Here is an 18,185-nt window from a genome sequence, read left to right on the forward strand (position 1 = left end):
ACTATATTTCCACTTGTATGATAATACAAAGATGGGGTTTTAGGTAGGTGCTTTCCTCGGGTAAATTATTCTATGTTATGTGTGATTGATTCCTTCTTATCAGTTATATGTGTTCTTATTGATGTTGCTCATGGTTGATTAAGCTTCCGCTAAATTGTTTGTAGAAGTAGATCAAGTGTTTTTCTTTAGTACATTGCATTTCCAGGTGATCTACAGGTGGGAAATTTCTACATGGTATCAGAGCTAGCTGATTTGTAGAAAAAGTTCTATATGGTATCAAAGCTAGCTGATTTGTAGGAAAAATTCTACAAAATTCTACAATAAATCCTCCTATAATTCAATCGAGCCAATGGTCCACAGCTCATGCAATCTTATCTTCTGATGCTTCTAGTCTGCGCATTAATTCTAGAGTCCACACGATGGGTTTGTCAAGCCTACACCTTCCCTAACTGTCTACTAGCTTCGTTATCCACTCATACAACTCAGAAGGAGTTGATTCAAATAAAATTTCGTGGATTTGTATATATAAGTATCACTCCAACCACTATTCCTTAAATACTCACAGATTCTTGTTTTCCTGCACCATGAACTCGTGAATCTTCTTGCCTAGCCACCCTTTAATTACTTTCTTGGTTGGATTCCAATGAAATGACATCAAACATCCTTATGCAGATCTCGGTCCCATCAACAAAACCATTTGTTGGCTTATAGGGGCCTGACCCAGGTTCGGAGGTGATTTAGCCAAACAAATCCCAGTACTACTAGCCCTTTCAGAAATAGTCCACGGAGCATGGGCTGAGGTCTCACCTAAAGTAGTATGGGAGGGTGCTAGAACTAGGTTTCCACACCGTAGAGATGTCTGATAATTTTTAGTGGTCCACAGATTTTCCCTGCACACACATCGCTACACACATCTATCAGTACTTTGCATGCTACGATATTGCCTTTGAGCAGCCCTCCTCGAGGCATGACCCGTGTTATTACCCAATTCCTTACTATTAACCTAACAATTGTTGATCACTTAGCTTATCAGTATGTGTCTATATTTAACAGTGTTCAGTATTCATAAAAGTGTGCACGATAAAGAAAACAATATACTTAAACCAAAAATAGCACAAGAACGAATACACAAGATTTGGAATCAAACTTCTCTTTATTATTATTCTTCCTTGGTTAAGCATTTGACTCTACCCTATGCACTTAGCTGCAGGGGTCTGCGCACTCAGCTACAGACTCTACTAGGCCTCTGCACACACAGCTGCAGAGACACTTCCTACTACTATGACCCAAGACACTTATACCTTTACTCTATGCTCGCTAACTTCTAGACTCCATTCATTTCCATTTATCTCTAATTATCTTTACAACTTAAATCCTCACTCTATTTATGCAATCCCATGGTCCACGGACCATGGCTAGGCTGACAGTGCATTACAAAACTTAGGGCGAACAACCTATGACTCAACATACATTTCACACTCCACGCTCGTAATTTGTGGAGTCTTACAACATTATTTGACCAAAACATGGGCTTTGAGCCCCAAAACATGATGTGGGGGAATTCCATGCCCAACACCAAGTCAGCATCAGAACTAGTTTGAGTCAAAGTAGCAGGAGTTTAGCTTACAAGGGAAAGACAAACAAGTTAGCGAACACAAGCACTTATGCCAAAGAAACTCAACTGAAATCATAAGTACCTAGGTAGTGCAAGACATGCTGCTAAGGATGGCTGGTAATGAGGATCCAAAATGAAGATAAGGAAAAATTATAGACGGTGTCAGCTACTACAACATTGGCAACACACTGGTAGAACTCTAGTTCTCTGAATGGACCTTGTTTCATGAAAAGCAAGTCTAACTCCTCTGGAAGTATTGTTTGATTCTTTGATCATCATTGTTTCCACACTAGCTTGAGTGAAATATGTAGCACCTTCCATTCTCTTTGTCAGTCAACACACATTCCAAGCCAAGTCAACTTAGTTGTTTCGATTTGGGATGAGGGGTATATTGGTGCACAAGTAATATAACTATCATAGTTTAAGTTTCATATCTGGTGTTGCTCTGCTACCAGCAGACCTAGATAGTACCCCGATGGAGCCACGGATGAACAAAAGCATCACTCCAGTCCTATCGAGCTTGGTCAATACCTTGATAGAGTTACTTGCATCACCTCTCTACGTATGAATCCTTTCTTTTCTTTCACCTTATTCATTTTTCATTTTCTTACTTTTTCATTTTTTCAAAGAACTGTGCATAGGCATTTATTTATTTCATAGGCGGAAGATGGATCTTGAATTATTGAGAGTAGAAGAGGTTGTTCCTTCAGAGAAGTTTGTTATATATACCTTTGATGAACCTTTTAAGGTTCTCTCCATCACCTTACTCTACTTGACTGAGCTGACATGAGTTAACCCAAAACAACCGACTAGAGTAGGTGGTATTAGTCAGAGCGCAAGTGTTGTGTTTTCACCAATATTCACTTAGAACATAACATATTTTCCATTGGTGTATCATTGAATAAAGAAAACAAGTTCCTCATAAAGAGAGAGGGAAATAAATAACAAAGTGTCGATAGCTATAGAAACCCTCTTGTACTTTACCCTACTTGTCTTAAGAGTCGCACACAGTTTCATGCGAAACTAACCTATGGACCTAAAGAAGCAAACAAAACAATAAAGAAAAGTATGTAAGAAAAGAAAGAAAGCAAGCAAACACACAAACAAAGTAAGAAGTAAAATATACATGCAAGCAAACAAGACACAAAGCAAACACTACTCCTACTCCTAAGCTAACGATGCATGGGCCCGATCACATGAAGTGGTATTTCTAATGCAACCACTAGTGCATTGGTTGACCCATGTTGGTGAAGGCATGGTTCAAGAAAAGGATAGTCATGCAAACAACCAAACATGAAATATATAACAATGAAGACAAACACACTTAGAGTTTAAATGTGTCCACATAAAAGAAAAGAGTGAAAATGTAAAACATGAATTTTGCAGACTTAGCATGGTGTTGTAACACACTGTGTGCATATGATAAGCATACACACTCTTTTGGTTGTGACAGATAGGCAAATATGAGAAAGAGAGAAAACTTACACTTTGCAAGTGTGCTCACTGTGTATGATTCCTCCAATGCATGAGCGATGGGATCATGGGATTTGGGTGGAGGAAGAAAAATATGTGTATTGTACTAATCTTCAGTGCATACATATGAGTGATGAGGAGCCTTGGGTAGTTCAACAATTTCCTCATCAGAAGAGAAACTAATATTTGGAGAGCAACGGCCTAACATAACCATCAGCTTGGGCTAGAGTGCCTCTATAGCTTGTGGGGTTCCAACTTCATCAGCATATAGATCATCATAAGAAGGTGGCTTAGAAAGATCAACAACGATTGAATCAATGTCATGATCAAATACATGAGTAAAGACATCATGACATCTATGATAAAAAGATCAATGATTTCATTGACATCCTCATGTCGATCTAATGAACCATACATAGGGGTAAATGAGATGTAATAATGTTCACCCTCTACGCTTCTGAAACTAGTAGATGAAATGTCAAGTGGATATGTCCTCTCCACTGTCAAATGATGGACTGACATCAGGTGTGTTCTGTGAATGATCGGAAGTAGATGCATCCAGGGATGAATTTTCACAAGGAAAATTAGAGATAGAAGAATCACCAAAGATGTCAGGAAAAGGCAGAGGAGGCATAGACAAAACGAGGTCATCCCTCACCATGGGTTCATGCTCAGATTCCCAGTCATACTCATCGTAAATGATAGTGTATGTTTTTTGTGCAACATCAACTCCATTGATAGCTTGATCCTTCTTCACAAAAATTGTGGAGTCTGAAATGGAAGAACACAACATAGTACAATCTGAAGGATCATCAGAACATGGAGACAGAAGTTAAGGTAATAAGTGCATATGAAAAACTATGGGCTTCCCAACCAAATCTGTACATATATCAAGAGAAGGTGGGGTAGGAGGATGTGATAGTTCGACAGATGTTCACGCACCTTCTCCCACCTTGCACTACAGAGCTAGAGTTGTTTGATGAGAAGAGGATGTACAGTCACTATGTGACATCGATCTTGTGCATCTTAGATTTGGTAGATCTAACACTGAGGTATGTTGGGAGGGGTTTGAATGATTCTAACAATTGTGGACTTTTTGATATGTAAAGAAGATACTTAAATCTTCCATCGAGGAATTCCAAGTCAATTTCATCTTCAGGAAATTGATGTGCAAGATTACAAAAGCGTGTGTGAAATTTCTCAACGGATTCATCTGGTGCTTTCCATAATTTCAAAATTTATTTATTGAGTGCTTCATGGTAAAAATGATTAAAATCATGGGCTATCTCTATGAACAACTGATGGAAAGAGTGAATATATTTCTCGAGCAACGTGGAACACCATATGAGTGGGTGCCCTCGAAGTGTGAATGCAAAAAATGCGTATGTCATGTAATATTCATGGATTTCATGCATTTCACAGGAGCCTATGATGACAACTACATATCTAAACAAGGCTTCTCTCCCTTAACCATCATATGTTTCACATGACAAGTCATTCCAGATCTCTTCCAAGATTTCAAAGTCGTTTCCATAAGACATGCACTTCGGAAGAGAAATTATGCGGTTAGTCATGGTAAATATGGAAAAATTCAAAACAAGTTATGAGGATTCAACTTGTCATCTAGCCCTCCTTCTAGCACCAGAAATGTTGATAATATTGGATGTGCCAACATGTTAGGGGATCTCCTTGGTAAGAAATCCCAACTAGACCTCAGACCGTTTGGAGTAGGAGTCCCAAAATTGGGTAGTACGATATCACCTTGACTATGATTACCCGCATAGGTAAGTAAGATTTCCTTGTTGGAAGTAAGGGTGTGACCTTCTAGCAAGTCAGGAAAGATGCATGGAAATATTCTAACACATTGAATGGGAGAGGAGTGTGCCCCTTAGAAGCCTATAATAGTATGCAGTTTGAAACAGAACACACAAGCTGAAAGGGATCACAAGATGGAAAGCAGAATAGTCAAAAATCCAAAGTGATGAGTTAAACCAACAACATACTTCGATAAGATTCATACAAACATATACGAAATAGTAAATACATACATTTGCAAGTTACAACTACATACATTGCTGGACTAACCAAAATAATCAAACTACAATAACAATACATGCGTGAAACATGCTAGCTCTGTTATATTAAAAGAGTGAAAGATCCAATCATACATACAACCATGACAACTATTTGCCCCAGTAGTGGAATGTTATAGTCATTTTTTCCTGCTCCTCCAAAGAGATGTAGTCGCTTTGCACTATGGAGAAGCCAAGGCTCGTTACAATACACTCCAAGCTTTGTCTAAGTTATACCTATCAGAAGCTTGGCTCCCCAAAAGCCTCCACAATGAGTTATGATGTGCTATATATAGAAAAAGGTGGGTGACCCTTGAAATTCCCCTTTGTGGCTTCAACTACCCTCGTGACTCTTATACTTACACATGAGTGCTTACATTCCACTATTGACACTTGGTCTTTCACTTTAAAACATGTTTACAATACAGTCTGCAAATGTACCATGTGAGACAAACTCGGCTTGAGTAAGCGATTCAAGACATCACTGAGACTCAAACATGTGTGGGAAGACTAAGTCGTTGACATCCTCTTGGTGATCGTTGGTGGCAAGCTAGTGCCAAACTTGGTAGTATGTTATGTTGTATGCATACAGTGTGGTGACATCCTTCTGAAAGTGAACTCTTGCCTCAGTAGCTTTCAGGTACAATAATCTGGCACCTGTGTCTAACTCATCATGTAGCATGTCCATCATGGTCTTAAGTGCAGCCGAACCAATGACAGGCTTATGCATAGTGTTTATGCTCACCTACAAATGTGCGCAGGTGTTTATGTGCATCAATTGCTCGAAGTACATGTCTAGCTTTGCTCAGACTTGGGTCTTTACTTTCACCTTGGTGAGTGTGCCAATGGATGGGATATCATGCATGCACACAATGAAATATATGCTCCTGAACACTCATGCATGTGAAGCATGTAAGCTGGTGATGAGTTGTGGGAGTTCGTCATAGTTTGACATCTAACTCTAGATGCATGATTTCAACTCCACTACCTTTGGCTTCATCAGCTTGGGCAAGTACAATGGGGCTCCCTTGTACCTGATTGTCCATATCTACATGTGATTGACAAAAATGTGGTTGTCTATGAAGATGTGTGCTCTCCTGGCACAACGTTGCTACCAACCATTAAGATGGACAATTGCCTTATGCATGGTGATGAACCTAAAGTACAACTTTTGCATGTCTGTCTTGAGAAAAGATACTTCTTCAAGTATCAATTTCCTCCACTCTTCTCTCGCAGACTCTATAGATTTCTTTTCTATTTTCTTGGCCGCTTGTACTTCCTTAGCCATGTACTCATTCTCAACTATCAAGAATATCACACTTCAATTGGTGGCTTTGCCATATCCCTTTGTAGCATCTAACCATGCAGCTAGATGTCTACACACATTAGACATGATCACTGATTCCCAAAAATGTATAGGAGATGCATCAACATTCGGGGTGGATACTCTAGGCGACTGCATAACCCTCTGTTGTCACTCGTCAAAGGATATGTTGTGTGCATCTGCTTCCGGATTGTCCTCAAAGATTTAAGTGTCTGCTTGATCACTTAGGACTTGCTCTACTCCTAGTTCTGGTGAAGCTTTTGGAGTGACCTCTGGGTCCTCGGGCATGAAGTCTGTATGTTGATCCTACTTCGGCTAAACCATATGCATGTCCCTCTACTCCAACATTAGTTCAATCTCCTAAACAAATTCGTACTCGTACCACTGCTCACCCTATTTTCTCTCTTCCAACTATTCTGATTCAATAACTTGTATCTCCGCAATGTCCTCAATATGTACGCACTATGCTTCCTATTGTTATTTTTCCTACTGTGCTTCCTTCTCCCTTCTGTGAAACTCTTATTCTTCCTTGATCCAAGTGAATATCGGTGGCCACCCACTAAGTCCACTTGGACCCCCACCATTGTTTCTTTCAGCTTTCAGTTTCCTTAATTGTAGCACAATTTACTATTTTTAGCAGTTTTTCGGGCCCTGAACTTCCATAGATGTATTTGAGGCCCCAAATTTGTAGTTCTTGGATAGATATTTCTAATGAGATATTGTGCGTGCCAAATGGAGATCGTATGCCAAAGTTATGACCCTCGGAAGTTGATGTACCAATTTACGCAAATAAATAGGCCTTCGAGCCTCATTGTAACATAGTTCAAAGGCATGCAGCCACCACATCTCTTCTCAGAGATAAGCTACCATTGCCCTAGCTAACTTATTTCCATTTCTGTTGGTAAGCATATTTCAGTATTTTACAGTAATGAAATGAAGTATTATTTTTGCTGCATCTCTATATGTATGGTTATCTCTATAATTTTTTGCATTCTTGTTTAAATTTAGGCGAGTGGTATTAGAGCGGTCTACTCTTTCTGTATCTTTATTTGCATGTCCCCAACGAGGTCGGGATATAAGGAGTTAGGGATTAAACTGGTCGAACCTTTGTAAGACAAGCATCGCAAATCCCAATGGCCTCCCATGGTGGATGAAAAGAAAGATGAGGGGGCAAGAGATCCTATCAAAATCTTGCTCAAGAAGATCTCGAGCGACAAATGAATGCAATGATGGAAAGATTTTCCTAGATCCTTCAACGACTACCTATTGGTGACACGTCTACTTCGAGGAGCTACTCTGGAAGAGGCACACCCTTTAAGGTACAAGTTAACTTTGACATTCCCATATTTGAGGGTCAAATGGATGCAGATGCCATAGATAGATGGTTAAATTTTCTAGAAGGGTCTTTTTCTATTCATGATTTTTCTAGCTAGGAAAAGATTACTTTTGCTCTTCTCAATGTGGCCCCCCACATCAAGGACTGGTGGGAAACCTACTACGAGTAGAAGGATGAAAGTACGACCTCACTATTTTCAACCGCACCCACTTGGAGTTCATTCTAGACTACCATCAAGGAGTATTACTACCTTGTCGGAATCTATGAGGATCAATACATACAGTGGACCATGTTGCGGCAGGGAAGGGACTGTTAGGTTATTCCGACACATAGGATATAGTTAAGTTCAACTTGGTCTAGTGTAGAGTTAGGTATAGAGTTACGTAAAGTGTGTTTCTTTACCGTTGTACATTTTGTAACTTACAATCTGACGGTCACGATATGTAGTGATCCGACGGTTCACTCTCTCCTCGGTATTACCGACACTTGATCCGTGGCTTGACACCCGATTGGTCCATGAGTTCTATTTAAAGCACATGGAGGGTCATTGTTCAGATAATCCGTGCATGAGAGAAGCTTATGTAAATTTTCATTCTTTGATTAATAAATTGCCTGTAGTAGCCACGTTGGCGCAGGCAGTGGAATGTTTCCCTCTTTGAGGGTTTTAACCACGTCAAAAATACTGGTGTATTGATCTGTGATCTGGTTGTGAGCGGTGTCCTTTTGGTGTTCTTTCTGAGGAACTTACCCTGTAAATTCCTACATGGTATCAGAGCTATTTGAGGGCCGCGTCCGTTGGTGATCCAAATCTGAAGCCGGTAGAACTGCATGCGGCTGTCGTTTCCTAGATCTACTGTTTCTGACTACTTTCGGGCCGAGAGGACTGCTCTGTTGTGTTCGGAGCATCTGTTCCAGTGAGGAACCCCTTTCGTTTCACGCGAAAAGGTTTCCGGTAGCCCTATCTGCGTCATTTTTAAGATCTGGAGGTATACAGTCTTTATTTGCAGTTTACTGTTATTTTCTCTCTGCTTATTTCGGTTTCGGTTTATTTAGATTTTTTTTAACCGGATCTATACCTTTCATTTCTGCGTATGCTCTTTGCCTTGTGACTCTGTGCGATCTGGGCAAATCAGAAACAGAAAGGAAGGATTTTTCTCATGCGTATGCTCTTTTCCCTGCACCTTAGTGTGATCTCAGAAAATCAGAAACATTGAGAAAAATATTTAGTTTTTCGGCTAAAGCTAACTTTGAGCCGCAAGGTTCATTTTTTTAAATATCTAGTTTTTTGGCTAAAGCTAACTTCGAGCCACAAGGTTCGTTTTCTTTGCATGTTCGTGTTGGGTTTTGTGTTTTGTGTTTTGTAGGGAAAAAGAGCTTTCTCAAGGCAAGCACGCAAACCAAGGCCCCCCCCCCTCTCTCTCTCTCTCTCTCTCTCTCTCTCTCTCTCTCTCTCTCTCAAATTTTTTGTATAGATCAATTGGTTCAAAGCTATTTTAAGAGAGTAGAGGTCTTGGGTTCAAGTCTCCATTTTGTGGGGGCGGACTTTTTTCATTTCCGCACATTCGTGCACTTTGCCGGCAACTTCAAATTTTTTTTTTTCAAAAAGCCATAACTTCTTCATCCGGAAGCTTTTTTCAGAGCCGTTTTTTTAAAACCGCCTAATTTTTCGAGATCTATCCATTGGAACACTTACTTTCAGCATCTTCAGCTTCAGTTTAAAAAAAAAAAATGGAAAGTCCATGCCAAGTCATTCTTGACAGCACTAACTACTTTCAATGGATAGCCTACATGGAAGATTTACTTAGAAGTAAAGGTCTCTACAGAATAGCCACAGACCAAGAGAAGAAACCAAAAGATGAAGACAACGCTGCAAAGTGGGAAAATAGACAAGATCAAGCACGTGGTTTGATAGGGATGTCTATTTCTCCTGATCTTAGATTCCATATTGCATAACTTGAGACTCCTCATGAAGCATTGGAAAAACTCACTAAAGTTTTTGGGATTAAAAATGAAATTAGAGCCCATCAACTTGAAAATGAGTTGCTTACATTGGATCCTAATAATTTTTCTTGCATTGAAGATTTCTTGTCCAAATTCAAGACCCTTAGATATCTTTTGGAAGGTGTTAAGGTTAAGAAAGAAGATAGTAACCTTATTTATTCCATCCTTACTAAGTTGGGACCAGCCTACTCTGTATTTGTTTCCACCTTCCATTCTACAAGGGAAGCTTTCAATTGTCAAGGAAAAGACTACAAGGCCCCTTCCTTTGACTCTTTTTGTGATTCTTTAATAAGAGAACAAGAAAAACTCTTACACCTTGGTCTTCTTAATCTTGGAAACTCTTCCACGAAAGCGTTAGCCGCCCAGCAGCAACCAAATTCAAAGAATCCTAAGAAGTCATATCCTAACAAGAATGGTCCTAAACCAACTCAGCCTCAAAATGAAAGATCATTTCAACAAAATGATAAGACCAATAAAAACAAATGGAAGAAGACTGATAGACATTGTAACTTTTGTAATCGAGATGGCCACTTAGAATCTAAATGCTTTAAGAAGATGGAAGCCTTGGAAGCCGCAATGAAGAAACATAACATCCATGTGGAGCATACTTCAACTTCAACTTCCGGAATGGCACTTTCTGCATGTCTTTGTCAATCATCTCAGTCTGGTTATGCATTAAATGTATCTTCTTCTTCTCATTCTCATGAGTGGCTCATTGATTCTGGAGCCTCTTATCACATGGCCAAAAACCAAGCCATGTTTTCTTCTTTAAATGATTGTAACACCAAAAATATATATGTTGGTGATGATAGATCTCTTAATGTTGTAGGGACTGGAACTGTTCATCTAGACAATGGTCAGTTTAATGATGTATTATGTGTTCCAACCTTATCCTGCAACCTTCTATCTGTATATCAGATAACTCATTCAGGTGAAGGTAAAATTGTTGAATTTTCACCTCATGATGTTGTAATCAAGGATCTAAGAGATCCTAAACAGATTCTAGCTACTGGTATTGCTGATGATTCCACAAGGTTGTATAAGTTTCACAACTTTGGGTCATCAAATCTTCCCTCAGTATTTGTTGCTCATAATGATGAAGTGAGCAAACTTTGGCATGAGCGATTTGGTCACTTAAACTATCGCTCCCTTCAGCATCTATGTAAAGAAAATATGGTGACAGGTCTTCCTATGGTATCTTGCAGAGATGGTGTTTGTTCCGGATGTGTACTCGGAAAACATCATCGGGACAGTTTTGAAAAACGTGCCTCTTGGCACGCCTCAGCCCCTTTACAACTTGTGCACAGTGATTTATGTGGTCCACTTCCTGTTGCTTCATTCTCTGGCTGCAAGTATTTCTTAACTTTCATTGATGATTTCTCCAGACGCACTTGGGTATACTTCTTAAAACTCAAGAGCGAAGTATTTAACACATTTTTGGCCTTCAAAGCCTTTGTTGAAAAACAATCTGGACATCAAATTCTTAAGCTAAGAACTGATAATGGTGGAGAATATGTTAAAAACACATTCATCAACTTTTGCACCGAAAATGGAATTCAAATGCAACATACTGTTCCATACACTCCACAACAAAATGGTGTAGCTGAAAGGAAAAATCGCACCTTAAAGGAAATGGCTAATTGTATGCTGCAATCTAAAGGACTCAGTCTTAGTTTTTGGGCCGAAGCAATTAATTGTGCAAATTATATAATCAATCGCACTCCTACTAAGGTTCTAAAGAATATCACTCCAGAAGAAGCTTGGAGTTCCATTAAACCAGATGTAAGTCACTTTCGTGTTTTTGGAAGTGAAGCATGGGCCCATATTCCAGATGAAAAGCATAAAGCTTTAGAACCTAAGAGTGAGAAATGTACTTTTGTTGGATATTCTGAAGATGTAAAAGGTTATAGACTTATTCCATTTAAGTCCAAAAATGTTATCATTAGAAGAGATGTAAAATTTGATGAAAATAAATCGGCCTGCGAGCCTAGTCCGGCGGATGTGCCACCTCTTCCTATCTCTTCTACTTTTGAAAACATTTCTTCTTCAGATGATGAAAGTGAGGATGATAATCCTCCCCCACCTTCTCAGGATCCTCAACCTCCAAGATGGGTCCGTGCTACTCGGGATGCAGCAGGTGATCTTGCCAGTGATCCTACAGATCAGCGACGTACACGTTCTCAGTTTGAAAGAGCCTCTTCTTTACTGGCTCAAGCTCCAGTAAATCATGATCCTGACACTTTTGCAGAAGCTTCAGGCCATCCACATTGGGAAGTAGCTATGAATGAAGAATATCATTCATTTTTGACAAATGATACATGGGATCTTGTTCCTCTACCAAAGGGACGCAAACTTGTTAGATGTAAATGGGTTTACAGAACCAAGTATGGACCAGATGGGAAAGTTGATAAACATAAAGCTCGTCTTGTTGCTAAGGGCTTTTCACAGGTTGAAGGCATTGACTACACTGAAACCTTCTCCCCTGTTGCCAAAATGAACTCTATCCGCCTTGTTCTTTCCCTTGCTGCCTCTTTAAAATGGGAAGTCCATCAGATGGATGTTAAATCTGCCTTCTTGCATGGGGACTTGCATGAAGAAATCTATATGGAACAACCCATTGGCTTCATCCAAACAGACTCCAGCCTTGTTTGTCGACTTAAGAAATCTCTTTATGGTCTCAAGCAAGCTCCTCGGGCTTGGTATGCCAAAATGGATAGCTTTCTTTTAGAATCTGGCTTTTCTAGGTGTTATTCTGACAATACTGTCTACACCAAGAAAGTGGGCAACTCTCTTATCATCCTTGTTCTTTATGTTGATGATCTTATTCTTACTGGTAGTGATCCCAACCTTATAAACCATGTGAAGTCCAGCCTTAAAAAGAAATTTGAAATGACAGACTTAGGACACTTACACTATTTTCTCGGTCTTCAAGTCTTGCAATCCAAGGAGGGTATTTCCCTTTCCCAGTCCAAGTATGCTTGTGATATTCTTCGTCATTTTCACATGGAAGACTGTAAGCCAGCACCTTCTCCCTTTCAGTCTGGAGTCAAACTTTCAGTCTCTTGTACTTCTCCTGAAGTTGATGCTACCTTATACCGTCAACTTGTAGGAAAACTCTTGTATTTAACCCATACTCGTCCTGAACTTTCCTTTGTTGTTGGCCTTGTTGCTCGTTTTATGCAAAACCCCCGTGAAAGTCATTGGAAAGCAGCCAAAAGAATACTTCGTTATGTTTGAGGTACAGTACAGTTTGGGATTCATTACAGTGCCAAAGCAGCTCCTCTATTAGTTGGTTTCACTGATTCTGATTGGGCTGGTGACCCTGATGATCGGAAGTCTACTGCCGGTTATGTCTTCACTCTTGGTTCTGGACCTATTACATGGGCTTGTTAGAAACAGGCTGCCATTTCTCTTTCGTCAGCAGAAGCAGAGTATCGTGGTGCCGTGGAAGCTAGTAAGGAAGCCTTGTGGCTTCGTCAGATCCTATCAGAGTTTGGCTTTGAGTAGCAGCATCCAACCACACTTTGGTGTGATAATCAAAGTGCCATTCAGCTATGAAAAGATCCAGTCCAGCATCAGCGCAGCAAACACATTGAACTACACATGCACTTCATCAGAAAGCTCATTCATGACCATGTTCTTGAAGTGCAATATTGTCCAACAGATGATCAGGTTGCAAACATCTTCACAAAGGCTCTCACAGAGGCGAAGTTCACTAAACTTCGATATATGCTTGGAGTTCAGGAAGTTGTCACTAAGGGGGGATAGGCTCTAGTGCCTCCTTCCTTCTCCTATTGTGTCATATTTGTAAATCCTTCAATCCTATCCCAAGTTGTTCTTAAGGGGGGATGTTAGGATATTCCGACACATAGGATATAGTTAAGTTCAACTTGGTCTAGTGTAGAGTTAGATATAGAGTTAGGTAAAGTGTGTTTCTTTATCGTTGTACATTTTGTAACTTACAATCTGAGGGTCACGATATGTAGTGATCTGACGGTTCACTCTCTCCTCGGTATTACCTACACTTGATCCGTGGCTTGACACCCGATTGGTCCATGAGTTCTATTTAAAGCGCATGGAGGGTCATTGTTCGGGTAATCCGTGCATGAGAGAAGCTTATGTAAATTTTCATTCCTTGATTAATAAATTGCCTGTAGTAGCCATGTTGGCGCAGGCCATGGACTGTTTCCCTCTTTGAGGGATTTAACCACGTCAAAAATACTGGTGTATTGATCTGTGATCTGGTTGTGAGCGGTGTCCTTTTGGTGTTCTTTCTAAGGAACTTACCTTGTAAATTCCTACAGGGACTAAGACGTGTCGGAGTTCACCAATATTTTCCATACCACTCGCACAAAGTTGCGTATCAAAGGTTCATACCAGCATTTGGTACTCAAATACCATGGCTACCTGAACAATTACATCCAGGTAGAAGTAGAATTCCTGAAAATCTCGTCGCTTGGCACGACATATGGATATGCCATCAAGATCGAGAAAATGTTTAAACAAAAGAAGCAAGACTTTGGATCTATGAATCTGAAGCAAGGGAAAGGTGCCCCCAAACCACAGAACCAATGTGGGGTAGCCCAAGAAAACCCTCCAAATATGGAAGCAAAGAACAACATCCTGAAGCCAAAAAAGGACATGGGAAAGTGGTGTGAGTTCAATAAGAGCTCCAGTCACAACACAAGTTGGTGTCAGGCCACTCAGTCATTGGTGGCTAAGCTAAAGGTTTCAGAATTAGATACATGTTCCGACTTTGATTCAGAACCCGACAAGGGGAATAATAGAGGGAAGTAGATTATCGATGTAGATCCCAATGACACTGTTGCCACCATGAAGATCTAGAAGGAGGAACCCTAAGATCCAGAGGAGGAGGAGAATCTCTTCCACTCCTAGATGTGGGTAAAGGGCTCCCCACTACAATTCATTGTCAACAGCAGGAGCCAAAATAACCTCATTTTGATAGAGGTCATGAAGTGGTTAGGCTTACTGACCATAGCACATCCACAACTGTACACCATCGAGTGGCTTCCCCAAGGTCGGGATCTTCACGTAAGCCAACAACGTTGGCTTCCATACAACATCAAGCCCTTCATGAACGAGGTAATGTGTGACATTGTTCCCCTTGATGTTTGTGAGGTATTATTAGGACAACCATACTTGTGGAAGTGACATGCTGTGTATGAATCAAGGCCCCGTGCTATTATTGTTACTTTGGAAAATAAGTTTTATAGGATACCAGAGGTAGCATTGCCTAGTGCCATCTCTTTGGTTACTGCAAAACAATACAGTGAGATCATTTCCAAAACGGAGAAATTTGTTTTCCTGATGATACGGCCTCAAGGAAAGAAGAAGACGGTGGCCACGACCTCTGGAAAGGGCCCCTATGCACAGAAACTATAGATGGATAGGGTCATGGAGGAGTACGAGGACATCTTCACCTCCCCCAGAGGGGTTCCTCTACACTGTCAGGTCGAGCACTCCGTCGATCCGACCCCAGGTGTGCCACTGCCCAATGGACCAATCTATGGGTGCTCCATTCTAGAGAACGATGAAATCAAGAGGAAAATTCAAGAGCTGTTGCAGAAAGGTCACATCCGTATCATTTTATCGGCTTGTGGGAGCTTGATCATGTTTGTATAGAAGAAGGATGGGACTTGGAGACTCTGTATTAACTATCGAGCGTTGAACAAGATCACTGTCTGTAATAGGTACCTGATCCCATGGATTGATGACCTCCTGGACCAACTAAAGGGGGAAAAAATATTTCATCAAGATCAATTTGAAGTCAGGATATCACTAGGTACCAATCGAACCGCTGATGTGTGGAAGACTGCCTTCAAAGCCAAGGAGGGCCTTTTTGAACGGTTGGGTATGCCTTTCGAATTGATGAATGCTCCTGCAACCTTCATGAGCCTAATGGATGACATCTTGTGGCCATTCACGAACCCATTTGTAGTGGTATACTTGGATGACATCCTGATCTTCAGCCAGATTTGAGAAGAGCACCTCCACCACATCCAACATGTTCTCCAAACACTGCGGCAACACAAGTTATGTGCCAATTTGGGGAAATTCTCTTTTGGCATGACCCATGTTCAGTATCTAGGATACATTATTGATGGATGGGGGGTACATGTGGATCCAACCAAGATCCAATTCATTCGGGATTGGCCATCTCCAATCACTCCGATAGAGCTCCATAGATTTCTGGGTTTTGCCAACTCCTACTGCAGGTTCGTGTTGGGATTTTCTCATATCACTTGGCCCTTGAGTCAAGTCACCAAGGGAAGAGAATTTTTTTTTTTTTTTGGTTTGAATCTCAACAAAAGGAGTTCACAGAGTTGAAAGATCACCTCTTCTCGGCACTAGCGCTCACATTACCAAACTTGGAGCAATGATTTGAGGTCGAGATAGATGTCTCTGACTATGCTATTGGGGTAGTCCTTACTCAACACAGGCATCTAGTGGCATATCACAGTGAGACACTTTCAAACACAGTCCAGAAGTATTCCACCTATGACAAAGAGATATATTCCACTGTGTAGGCCTGTCGACAATGGAAGCATTACATTTTGGGGAAGGAAACAGTCTTCCACACAGACCACCGACCCCTGTAGTCCATACAGACCCAAAGGAAATTCCAGAATTATTGCCACCAGAAGTGGTCCACATACCTGCAATAGTTCCATTTGAATATCAAGTATAAGAAGGGCAGCAAGAATAATGTTGCATATTGCCTCAGTCGAATATCATGGCGTTAACCACCATGCTCAAATCTTGTGGGCACGAGACTTCTGATTTGCCACTTCTCTACAAAAGTGATCAAGAATTTAGCCACACATATCAGACAAACTTGGAGGGTTAGCATGTTCTAGATTTTCACCTCTAGGATGCCCTGTTATGCCACCTGGGTCACCTTTGTGTTCCTTCAAGCGAGCGTTCCAAGATGATTTGGGAAGAAAACTATAGTTGAGCTGTTGTGCATTTCGGGGTTGAAAAAATGGTTGCAATACTACAAAAGTATTTCTATTGGCGGAATCTTCGCAAGATGTCAGGAAGTACATTAGATCATGAACTTTTTGCGTCATTGGCAAACCGACCATCAAGAAGCAAGCTCTCTATATGTCACTGCCTACCCCTAGTCGACCTTGGGAATCCATCTCCATGGATTACATGTTGAGCCTTCCTTCTACTAAGCATGGAAATGAATATTTTTTTGTGGTCGTCAACAAGTTCTCGAAGATGGCCATTATGGTAGCCTGCAAGGAGAATATCATAGTAGAAGCCACTACTAAACTCTTCTTTGAACGGGTGTGGGTACACCTTGGGATCCCATAATCTATCATCTCAGACCAGGATAGTGGGTTCCTCAATATAGTTTGGTCCAGTCTCTGTTCGATGCTGGACACCAAACTCACTAAGTCCATAGCCTTCCATCCTCAAACTGATGTCCAGATAGAGGTTGTGAATATGATGATCGTACACATTTTGCACATGTACAACTCAAAGCATCCACGCACATGGGATGAGAGCCTCCCCTATGTTTAGCACAACTACAACCAGTTTCTCCATAGCTCGACTGGGCACAGTCATTTTTAGGTGGGCTTGGGATTCCAGCCACTATGTCCCATTGATGTGGCCATGCCATTTGCAACTACTCACGTAGATTCAGCTCATGTCCAGTGCGAAACAGATAAGGAAAACAAATTCATTGAGCACATCCAACATATTCGCCAGTAGGTCCATGGCATTCTAGAGAAATAAAATGCCAAATACAAGCAGTGACTGATCAACATTGGGTGCCACACAAGTTTTAGGTGGACAACAAAGTCTGGTTGCATTTGAAAAAGGAACGCCTTACGGGAGCCTATCGGAAATTGAGACCACTCTGATATTGTCCTTATACCATTACCAAGGATTTGGGTCCCCCATTCCTTGGCTTGCACCCAATGTTCAATGTGGACGACCTCCATCCATACTTTCCACCATTACTAGACACATCCGACATTACAGAACAGCTCACACCCGTAGAGTTAAATCCAGATTGCATGGAACAAGCTACAACTGATCGGATCATGGACACACATATGAAGAACACTCGCCAGTAGAATATTAAACTGTATTGAATTATCATAGTAGGCCAACTCCTTCACCAGGGCAAGTAGCTCACCAGGGACCAAGTTCAATAGAAGTTTCTTCATCTCATGGAGGAACTCAACACAATGGGGAACATCGCTTCCTAATGGGGGAGAAATCATCCAGGTGGATATTGGTGGCCACCCACCAAGTCCACATGGACCCCCACCAGTGTTTCTTTCAACTTTTCAGGTTCCTTAATTATAGCACAGTTTCCTATTTTTA

Source organism: Pinus tabuliformis, chromosome 8 (genome assembly GCF_031772625.1).
Source record: "Pinus tabuliformis cultivar Carrire ecotype Pingquan chromosome 8, CPIR1, whole genome shotgun sequence".
NCBI classification, from domain to species: Eukaryota; Viridiplantae; Streptophyta; class Pinopsida; order Pinales; family Pinaceae; genus Pinus; species Pinus tabuliformis.